Consider the following 10,722-nt stretch of genomic DNA (forward strand, 5'->3'; position numbering starts at 1 on the left):
AGCAACACCCTGGTAAATCTCCTCTGCGCCCTCTCCATAGTGTCTACATCCTTCCTATAATGAGGTACCAGAACGGAACTCAATATTCAAGAGTGGTCCAACCGCTGTTTTATAGAGCTCATATAAAATCACAAGAGGAATGGATCGGGTGAACACAGAGAGTCTTTTGTCCAGAGTACGGGAAATCGACAACCAGAGGAAATAAAAACACAGTGGCACAGGTTTAAGGTGAGTGGGGAGAGATGGGAACCTGAAGGGTGACTTTGTACACACGGAAGACAGTGAGTGTACGGAGCAGATGGCCAGAGGAGGTGGTGGAGGCAGGTGCCGTTGCAACATCTAAGTGAAAAATCAGACAGATACGTGGATAGGATGGGCTTAGAGAGAGTGGAGCAAACTGGTTGGTGTGGCCAAGTTGGTGGGAAAGGGATTGTTTTCATATTTGATAATTCTGTGACCCCAGTGGAAAAGTACTTCGAGCCTGAATCCTGGCTCAAATCCAGAATCCAGGCCTTCGGCAGGAAGGTCATGTTGATCAAGCAGTGATGGTGTCAGCTGTATTAGAACCTTGACATAATCTTCACCTTTTTATTTACTCAAACAAACCATGAGCTGAAACACCTCCATAAGTCTCCATAGACTTTCTGCTTCAAGGAAAGCAACAAGAGGTTCTCCAGCAACACACCAAGTACTAGAGAAACTCACCAGGTCAGGCAGCATCCCTGGAAGGCAGTACACAGTTAACAATTTGGGCCGTCACCCTTCAATGGGACTGGGAAGAGGGCAAAAACCCCATTAAAATTTGGGGGCGGGGGAGGGTTGTGAGCTGGCAGGTGAATACAGGCGAGAGGGGAAGAAGGTGGGTGGGCTGGAGAGGAGCAATGAGAATAAGGAGTGACACAGCAAGCATCAGCCTCCCATTCTCCCCACATTCTCCTCAACTCTCCCATTCACCTACACACTAGTAGCAGTTTACAGTGGCCAACGAACCTACCAATTGGTACATATTTGGAATGTGGGAGGAAATGGAAGTGCTCAGGGCTGAGGTGGGGTGGGGTGGGGGAGGCAGTAGGGTCACGGGTGTGGGGGAGAACATGTCAGGATTGAACCGGTCTGGTGCTGTGAGGCAATGGCTCTAGCAGTTGGCTGACTGTGTCATAAAATTTCCTCACCATTCTCCAGTGTAAGGAATTGAACATTGTTCAGTGAACATCCTTTGGAGTATAGAAGAGCAGGAGGGGATCTCATTGAAACATTTCAAATACTGAAAGGAATGAACAAAGTAGATGTGAATAAGATGTTTCTTTTGGTGGGTGAATCCAGGACAAGAGGGCACAGTCTTAGAATTGGAAGCTACCCATTTAAATCAGAGATGAGGAGAATTTTATTTTAGCCAGAAGGTCGTGGATTTGTGGAATTCATTGCCACCTCCAGCTATGGAGGCCCAATCATTGAGAGAGTTTAAAGGGGAGATTGATAGGTATCTAATTAGTCAGGGTATCAAGGGATATGGAGAAAAGGCCAGAATTTGGAACTAGATGTGAGGACAGTTTAATTCAGGGTGGAGATGTGGAGTAGATTTCTTTGGGCTGAATGGCCTACTTCTGCTTCCTTATCTTGAGATCTTACATATGACAGGGATGACTGATGTAGTAGCTGAAGGTAATTGGTTCTTGGACACTGCCCCACAATTCTGGGCCTATAGATTCACTGGTTACAGCATTTAACCCCAGTTCCCCCAGCAGCTTTACCTGGACTCGGTTACGATGACAAGGTAACCATTCCTCTGATATCGGAAGCCACACAGAACTGTCCATCATCCCTTAGGCACCAGCTGGAGCATGCACTGTCATTGGCTGGCCCTGTACATCATGACCCCTGCTCAGCAGAGCGGAATATTTAAACCTGAGCACTCTCTTTGCCATATGGTCATCCTGCATTCATTTTGGATCATTGTCGCCATGGTGGACCCCATCCGGAGGGGAATGCAGGTAAGGGGCTAGCAACCCTTAGGCTGACCAGGGTTCAATCCTGGCAACCCAGTAGATATCGGCATTGTACCCACAGTCCTCCATTTACTTGGGGTTAGGGGCTGTGTTTCTTCCCCGTAGGTAGCCAGTTAGGGCACCTTGTCAGGAGTCAGAACCCCCTGCCCACGGGTCGTTACTCCTGAGTTGGGTGAGGGTTTGTGCACACTGCTTTGTTGCTTAGCCCCTTCCCTCAGTCGGGATTCCAAGGTTGGGTGCGAACCAGTAACCTCAACCCGTGTGTGTGTGTGTGTGTGTGTGTGTGTGTGTGTGTGTGTGTGTGTGTGTGTGTGTGTGTGTGTGTGTGTGTGTGTGTGTGTGTGTGTGTGTGTGTGTGTGAGTGTGCACATGAAGCTGCATGTTTTTGAACCTGTTTAGCTTAACCTGTGTGTAGGTGTTGTAGCCGATTAACTATGTTTGCTTTGGGACTGCCCCACAGCCCTTTTTACTGTGTACTGTGTTAATAAAGCACGTGTCTTGTTGCACTGCACTGTGTCTGGACTCACTTGCCTGCTGTACCCAAAAATGAATCCTTTCCCCACAATACAGGTTCTTTGATGCCACACTCAGTCAGATGATGTCTTGAGGATAGCCCTCCATCTCACCTCACACCAGCCCTTTTGAGGTTACAGGTGCAGATTGGATACGATGGCCTGAACAGCCTCATCCTTGCCTCACAAAATTACCATGAGTTATGACATTATCAACACAATTCGGATATGATGCCTGCAAATGACCTCATGAACATTCCGTCTACTAGATCTTTTCCCACATGGTGGCTGGTTTGTTGACAGTGAGCAGATTCTCCTCACATGACATGATTCCTGCTAGTTTTGCCCATTAATGTTCTGACAGCTAACAATCGAATGAATCGAGATTGATGCATCCAGCTTTGTGCTCACGTCTTTTGATACTAGAAACTCACCAAGATCCCACAATCTCAATGTGATCAATTACATAATAACAGCATTAACCACAAACACGGATTTATAATTCAGAGCATCTTATTTTACAGGATGGGCGCTCCTCCTGGGATTAATGGGCCAAATTTGCTTCTGCCCCATCTCCCCACAAAATGCCCACCGAGAAAGCAGTGCAGAAACAGCACCCCAAAAGGAAAGTGGCTGCTCACTCATCTCCCTGTCACTACTCCCCCACCACCACAGCTCCCCATATCCTGCCTCCACATGCACCACTGCCAGATGGGGCATGATGTGTCCAGGAGTGAGGCAGAAGGAAACCGTACCTGCCTTAAAACATGTCTCCATGAATCCCAAGATCCCCAGTGAAGTGATCGTAGGACGGGATGGCAAGGTGGATGGGGTGAGGTGGTGTAGGGTGAGGTGCCGAGAAGAGGGAAGGAGGGAAAGAAAGAATGGGGAGGAAAAGAGAGTGGAGCAGGATGGGGTTGAGACACAAGGGAGACTGGAGTGTTGGAAGAGGGTTAGAGGGGTGCAGCAGGACAGAAAAAGAGGCAAAGTGAGATTGAGTCAACACAGATAGTGTGTGTGTGTGTGTGTGTGTGTGTGTGTGTGTGTGTGTGTGTGTGTGTGTGTGTTTCACGACCAGACAGAGATGCTAAACAGACACAGATGAAGAGAAAGAGAGGAAGAGATGCACAGAAAAAGTACAATTGGAAAGAAGCACTCCCTGACCCAAAACAAATAGAGACAACACCGCACATCAAGATACACTGACACACACAAATAAAGATAAAATTATAGGGAGAGTGAGCAAGAGAAATGCAGGTAAATATACTTGCAAAGAGAAAAAGAGATTGTGATCAAGACATTAGAATTGGGCATCATAAATGTACTATGTATTTGTTGAATACTCAAGGATATCTGGGTGATGGAAGGCAGGCAGTGTATCTCACTGATGATACAAGCAATAGGTTGGCACAGACATCACAATATCATTTTGGGTGCCATCATCACGTTGTACATACTCTACCCCACTGGCCCAGAGATAGTAGCACACATTGCTTCTTACCTTCCCTATAAGTTAATTATCGTCTTATTTCCACTTTGTTACTGGATCAAATTCGGGCACTTGGTTACATTTTTAAATGTAAATATTTTAAATGTAGACATATAGCATGGTAACAGGCTATTTTGGCCCATGATTCCGTGGTGCCCAAATTACACCCCATTAATCGACATCCCCAGTACATTTTGAAGGGTGGGAGGAAACCGGAGCCCGCAGAGAAAATCCAGGCAGACGTGGGGAGAATGCACAAACTCCTTACAGACAGCACGGGAACCAAACTCTGGTCCAGCTGTAAAAGTGTTGCACTAACTGCCCAATCAGAGTGTGGTGTAAGTGTCAAGAAATGGAGAGAGGACTAATTCAAAGAGATGGCTTAAGAATAACTGTAGTCTGGCACAGACAGTGAATAAACACGTTGGATCCCACGCACAATGTCACAAGACACACTAATCTTCACTCCCTCTGGTTCGCTACAGCCTTGAAAACACTGAAATATTGGCAAAGACATTAGAATTTTTAGCAAGGTTAATCAAAGTGAGTCATCCTAGATAAGTTGAGCTAAATCTTAGTAATCATGTTTTTTTTTCTGAAGTGGCCATCTCACCAATGCCTTGCACAGCTGCAACATCACACCCCACCTGCTGTACTCAGTGACCTGTCCAATAAAGACAAGCCTGCTCCACCACCCTGCCTACCTGTGTCACCACTTTCAAAGAACTATGCATTTGTATAGGACTGGTCCTTGACAACATGTAGGAAGGTTCCAAATAAACACTTGAATCAATTGGGCAATGACCAGGGATTAGGAGATGGGATAAAATTAGAAGAGTTCCCACCCAGACCAGGGGCTGGGAGATGGGATGAATACAGAAGGGTCCCCACTCAGATCAGGTGCTTCAAGAAGAGGTGAATATAGAAGGGTCCCCACCCAGACCAGGTGCTGGAGGATGGGATAAATGGGGAAGGGACCACACCCAGACCAGGTGCTGGGATAAGTACAGAAGGGACCCCACCCAGACCAGATGCTGGGAGATGGGATGAATACAGAAGGGTGCCCATCCAGACAAGTCGAGACAAATGGCCTCTTTCCCTGTTGTACTATTCCATGAAATTAAAGCTCTGTTCTCTACTGCCTACCGGTGTGGCAAGAACAGGCGACTTTAATCGAATTGAATCTTACAGTTCACCTTGTTTTAAATAGATATTAAAACCAAAAATAAAAAAAGTCCCCAGAATTTGCTCCAGTCCCTGACGGTCTTACAAGTCCTGGTGGACACGGGGATGAAGGAGACCTCGGGAGAGGACCTGGCGTCGGAACGGACGGATCTCCCTGGACCCCGTGTGACTTCCGTGGCCAGTCTCAGGACAACCCCGCCAGGGAACGGCTGACCTGCCCCAACCCCCTCTGCAAACACTCAAGAGGGTCAGAACACTGACACCTTTTCCTGGTCGACGGGACAAGGGCTCGTCCCGGTGCTGAAGGGGATCCTTGATCTACCACCGGCAAGTGTCTCCGCGCTGCCTTTGGGACATTCAGACGCCACTAACGTGGTGTCCGACAGGGAAGTCGGTACACAGGTAGGGCTTGCTCCACCTTGGAGCAACGTAAGCTCCGCGATGAGCAAGGAAGGTCGGCTCCAGGCTGCCCTTCTCGGCCCCGCGGTCAGGCCAGTTCGGCCCGGCCCGGACTTGGGTGCGGGAGGGACGCCAGTTCCCCGGGCAGCTCGGCTCTGGAGTGGCTGCAGGTCGATATTTCATCAACACGTTGGCTTCTCCAACAAAGCAAACGAGTCGAATCGCGAAGCAGGCGTAGGGGCTTCAAACAGAGGGAGGGAGGGAGAGCGTTAAAAAGCTTTCGCCCGACCCACGTCCTGTTCCAGGGAACCCGGCAGTGAGGAACGGTGCTGCCTCAGCGAGCGGGAGTTCGATTTAACATGACCTCTGGGCGATCAGCAGATGTCTGCCTGCTCTGCCGAGAGAATTCGCAGGGTTCAGGGAACCAGGCAGACGGAAAAGATACGGAATAATCACATTTAATAGCACTTATCTCATTGTGCAGGCAGCCCGGCGTTACCAAGCGCCATCAATAACCCCTTTATCAGCGGGATTAATGGTCCGCATTCAGCCCAGGCGAAAGGTCATGTCGGATTGTGGGGTCTTGGGTGGGTTCCGACTGCCCGCAGGTTTCCGTGGTTTGGGAGGCAGGGAGAGTGCAGACGGTGGATTCCCCATCCCGCTACTGCTCGGCCCAGTCCCGAGAAACCCCCGTGCCAGGGGAGCCCAAGCATCACAGGGCGAGGCGATTCAGGGATGAGGGAGTTTGGTTCATCTCCTAAACTCTACCATTAGGAAATGCTGGGGACACTCAGCAGGTCAGGCTGCCTCTGGACAGAGAGGGAGAGAAACTCACACATTTTTTAATGGACAATTCTAGTCCATGCCTTTAGTGCCTGCGGGAGTGGAGGGTGGTCCAATTTGTGGGGTTCGGGCATTGTGGAGGTACGACAGGGGGAGGTGAAACACGGCGCCGGTGAGAGGTGTGACATGTCACACAAGGCAGAGCTCTCCCCTGGCGTCATGTCCACTCCGCTCTGACCTCCCGATGGAGCTGGACGAGTGAGGCGGAGAGAGAGAGAGGATCTTCCCCAAACCCCACCTCAAGACAAGACAGATGATCGGGTGTCCGTCTGTGGAGAACTACCCCCCCCCCCCGAGGAATTGGAAGGAATCAGGTGAATTTGGTGACACGAATCGTGGTGCTGGCACCGCATGGAGGCAGACGCATCCTCACCTGTCCGCGCCAGTACTAGGGCCCGGACATTCACTGCCTCTCGCAGACCCCACTCTCAGTCCTGATGAAGGTTCCAGCTCCAGCGATTTTCTTTCTCCCCCGCTGATTCCAGAGTCGAGCCTCTATGTGTCCCCACTCGACTCCTCCACCTCCCTCTCCTCGTTCTCTCTTGACAATTCAGGGCTCCCCTTCTCCACCTCGGCCCACAGACACCCCTTTCTCATTTACCCCTCCCCACTCCCGGCGGACACTTCCGTCAACATCCCTCCTTCTCCTGCCCCTTGCCCTTCCAGGCTTGGTCTGAACTGGAGGTGTTGGGGGTCTGGTGCCGAACCCCAAAATACTGGAGAGACTCGACAGGTCACGCTGCATCTATGGAGATCCCAACAGACAGTCCTCCTTTCTGGCCGGAACCCTTCTACAAGTCTACACTCTGCAACCTTTCCGAATTCTGACAAAATATCGAGCAGAAACGTCAGCCCGTTCCGCTCACTCCAACATGCCCGGCCTGCTGAGTATTGGTCCTGTCTGCAGAGCGGGATGGAACAGCTCAACTCCCGGGAAGTCGCAGTCTTCCCGGCACAAAGTGGGACAGTCATCCGAGAGAGTCAGGGGGTAGGAGATATTCACCCGGGAGGGACAGTGGGCGGGATATTCACCCGGGAGGGACAGTGGGGGGGATATTCACCCGGGAGGGACAGTGGGCGGGATATTCACCCGGGAGAGACAGTGGGGGGGATATTCACCCGGGAGGGACAGTGTGTGTCTTCTGTATACGCGGTGTACAGTTTATTTTCTGCACTATCAAGAAGTGGAAATTCTGCCTCACTCGCAGGAAAAAGAATCTCAAGGTTGTATGTGATGTCATGTATGTTCTCTGACATTAAATATGAATCTTCACCCGGGACACTGCGTGGAATATTCACCAGAGAGAGCACCAGGGCGCGAGAGATATTCACCCGGGAGTGCCAGGGCGCGAGAGATATTCACCCGGGAGTGCCAGGGCGCGAGAGATATTCACCCGGGAGTGCCAGGGCGCGAGAGATATTCACCCGGGAGTGCCAGGGCGCGAGAGATATTCACCCGGGAGTGCCAGGGCGCGAGAGATATTCACCCGGGAGTGCCAGGGCGCGAGAGATATTCACCCGGGAGTGCCAGGGCGCGAGAGATATTCACCCGGGAGTGCCAGGGCGCGAGAGATATTCACCCGGGAGTGCCAGGGCGCGAGAGATATTCACCCGGGAGTGCCAGGGCGCGAGAGATATTCACCCGGGAGTGCCAGGGCGCGTGGAACTCACTCCCCAACACCTCGCCTACTCCGAGGGAAACGTGCCCCGGTCACAGGGAACATCAAGTATCGGACCGGATGGGAGACTTTCACCTTGATTTTCGTACTGAGACCTGATCCTCGGTGAGGACAGAGGGACGCCCGCCCGCACCTCACCTCGCACCAGCCCAGGACCCCGCTCCCCACCGACACTCCGCAGCGCCCCCCGCATCGGCCAAACATCCGCACCGGATCAGAACAGCTCCGGGAGGGACCGCAGCCCGGCGGCCGAGGGATCTCAAGATGCAGCATCAGTCGGCCACCCCTTCCCACACGCCCCCACCTCTCCGCTTCCTCGGCATCCCCCACCTTCCCTACATCTCATCTAGCCACCATCCCGCACCTCACCCTTCTCCCCCACGTTCCCCTTCCCCGTCCCCAACTGTCCCTCTACTCACCCCACCCCCCCCCCCCTCCCTGGTGCATATCCCGCCCCGGGTCCCCTCCCGCAGGCGGACAACGCGTATTCGACCAACCGGGATCCCCCACCCCTGAGGTAGAGACACCCAACGGCCCGGGACCACCCCCACCCGGCGGCCCGGGGCTCACCTGCAGCCCCCAACTCCGTTCCAGGCCGGAGCCACTTACCGTTTACTCGCTTGGCCGGCAGTGCTCACTCCATGGCGTCGCTGGGTGACGTCCGCTGCCCGACAGCTTCAGATGGATGGAGTGGACACGGAGCGAATCCTAAATGGGAGAGAGACGGAGCCGTAGTGATGTCTGCGTCAGCCCCGTCACTGCTCAGTCATTCGCGCTTAGCCTCCAGCACACACACACACACTCCTGGTACTGCTCAGCCTTCTATTCATCCGCGGTCTGCCTGTCTATCAGTCTACCTATCTATCTATTGGTCTATCTATCTGTCTGTCTACTTATCTGTCTGTGTTTATCTATCTACCTATCCACCTCCCTATCTGTCTGCTTATCTACCTGCCCACCTCCCTGTCTGTCTATCTGCTTGCCTGCCTGTCTGTCTATCTAGCTATCTATCTACCTGTCTGTCTATCTATCTGTCTGTCTGTCTATCTATCTACCTGCCATCATATCTGTCTGTCTGTCTGTCTATCTGTCTATCTATCTATCTATCTATCTATCTATCTGTCCTATCCTTCTGCTTCTTCATCACAAAGAGCAAGGGTCCCAGAACAGATCCTGTCCAAATTCTTCTTAAATGTTAAAATTGAGCCCACATTCAGCACTTCAACTGACAGCTCACTCCACACTCCCACCACTCTCTGTGCAAAGAGGTTCCCCTAAACGTTTCCCCTTTCACCCTTAACCCATGTCTTCTGGTTGGTATCTCACCTACCCTTAGTGGAAAAAGCCTATCGACATTTACTCTGTCTATCCCTCTCATAATTTTAAATACCTCGATCAAATCTCCCCTCATTCTTCTACGCTTCAGGGAATTAAGTCCTAACCTGTTTACCCTTTGCCTGTAACTCAGTTCCTGGAGTCCAGGCAACCTCCTAGTAAATCTTCTCTGCACTCTCTCTATCTTATTGTTATCTTTCCTGTAGTTAGACAACTAAACTGGACACCGTTCTCTAAATTTGGCCTCACCAATGTCTTATACAAACTTTACCATAACATCCTAACTCTTGTACTCAATACTTTGATTTATGAAGGCTAATATGACAAAAGCTCTCTTTACAATCCTATCTACCTGTGATGCCACTTTCAGGGAATTGTGTATCTGAATTTTCAGATCCTTCTGTTCTACAACACTCCTCAGTGCCTAGCATTTACCTTGGTTTGTCCTTCCAAAATGCAACATCACACACTTGTCTGCATTAAATTCCATCTGCCATTTTTTAGCCCATTTCTTACAGGTCCAGATCCCTTTGCAAGCTTTGAAACCCTTCCTTGCTGTCCACAACAACTTGCAATCTTTATGTCATCTACAAACTTTATCACATTATTATCCAGATCATTGATATAGATGACAAACATAATGGTCTCAGCATGGATTCCTGAGGCACACTGCCTGGGAATCAATTGTTCACTGCCACTCTCTGGTTTCTCCTGTACAGCCAAATCTCAAATCCAATTTAATATCTCATATGAACATTGAAGCATCTGAACCTTCTTGACTAACTTTTCATGTGGGACCTTGTCAAAAGCCTAAGTAAAGTTCATGTAGACACCATCCATAGGCTTTCCTTCATCAACTTTCCTGGTATCCTCTGCAAAAACTCATAGGGGCGGTATGGTTGGCGAAATGGTTAGCACAACATCTTTACAGTGCCAGCGATCAGGACTGGGTTTGAATCCCACACTGTCTGTAAGGAGTTTGTATGTTCTCCCCATGTCTGTGTGGGTTTTCCCCGGGGGCTCCAGTTTCCTCCCACCATTTGAAATGTACCAGTGGTGTATGCTAATTGGACGTAAATTGGGCAGCATGAACTCATGGGCCAAAATGACCTGTTATTGTCCTGTATGTCTAAATTTGTTCTTTTACAATATTTTAATTTATATTTTACAATATAAACAATTGTACAATACAATGTACTACAAGATTTTGAAAAAAGAATTTTTAAAAAAGCATTATATAATATTGTTATAATAAGGAAATCCAGAGCATAAAC

General features: G+C 50.1%; 1 protein-coding gene across 3 annotated transcripts in view; it reads right to left on the reverse strand.

Moving 5' to 3' along the window:
* Window positions 1-8,873, reverse strand: part of LOC138740991 (G protein-activated inward rectifier potassium channel 4-like) — an 89,966-nt gene extending 81,093 nt beyond the window's left edge. For all 3 annotated transcript variants that reach the window (XR_011343248.1, XM_069894402.1, XM_069894401.1), the window contains exon 1: window positions 8,723-8,873. The gene's annotated coding sequence lies outside the window, so the exon portion shown is untranslated. The remainder of the gene's footprint in view (window positions 1-8,722) is intronic.
* Between the last annotated feature and the right edge of the window lie 1,849 nt (window positions 8,874-10,722).

This window comes from Narcine bancroftii, chromosome 8 (assembly GCF_036971445.1).
Source record: "Narcine bancroftii isolate sNarBan1 chromosome 8, sNarBan1.hap1, whole genome shotgun sequence".
NCBI classification, from domain to species: Eukaryota; Metazoa; Chordata; class Chondrichthyes; order Torpediniformes; family Narcinidae; genus Narcine; species Narcine bancroftii.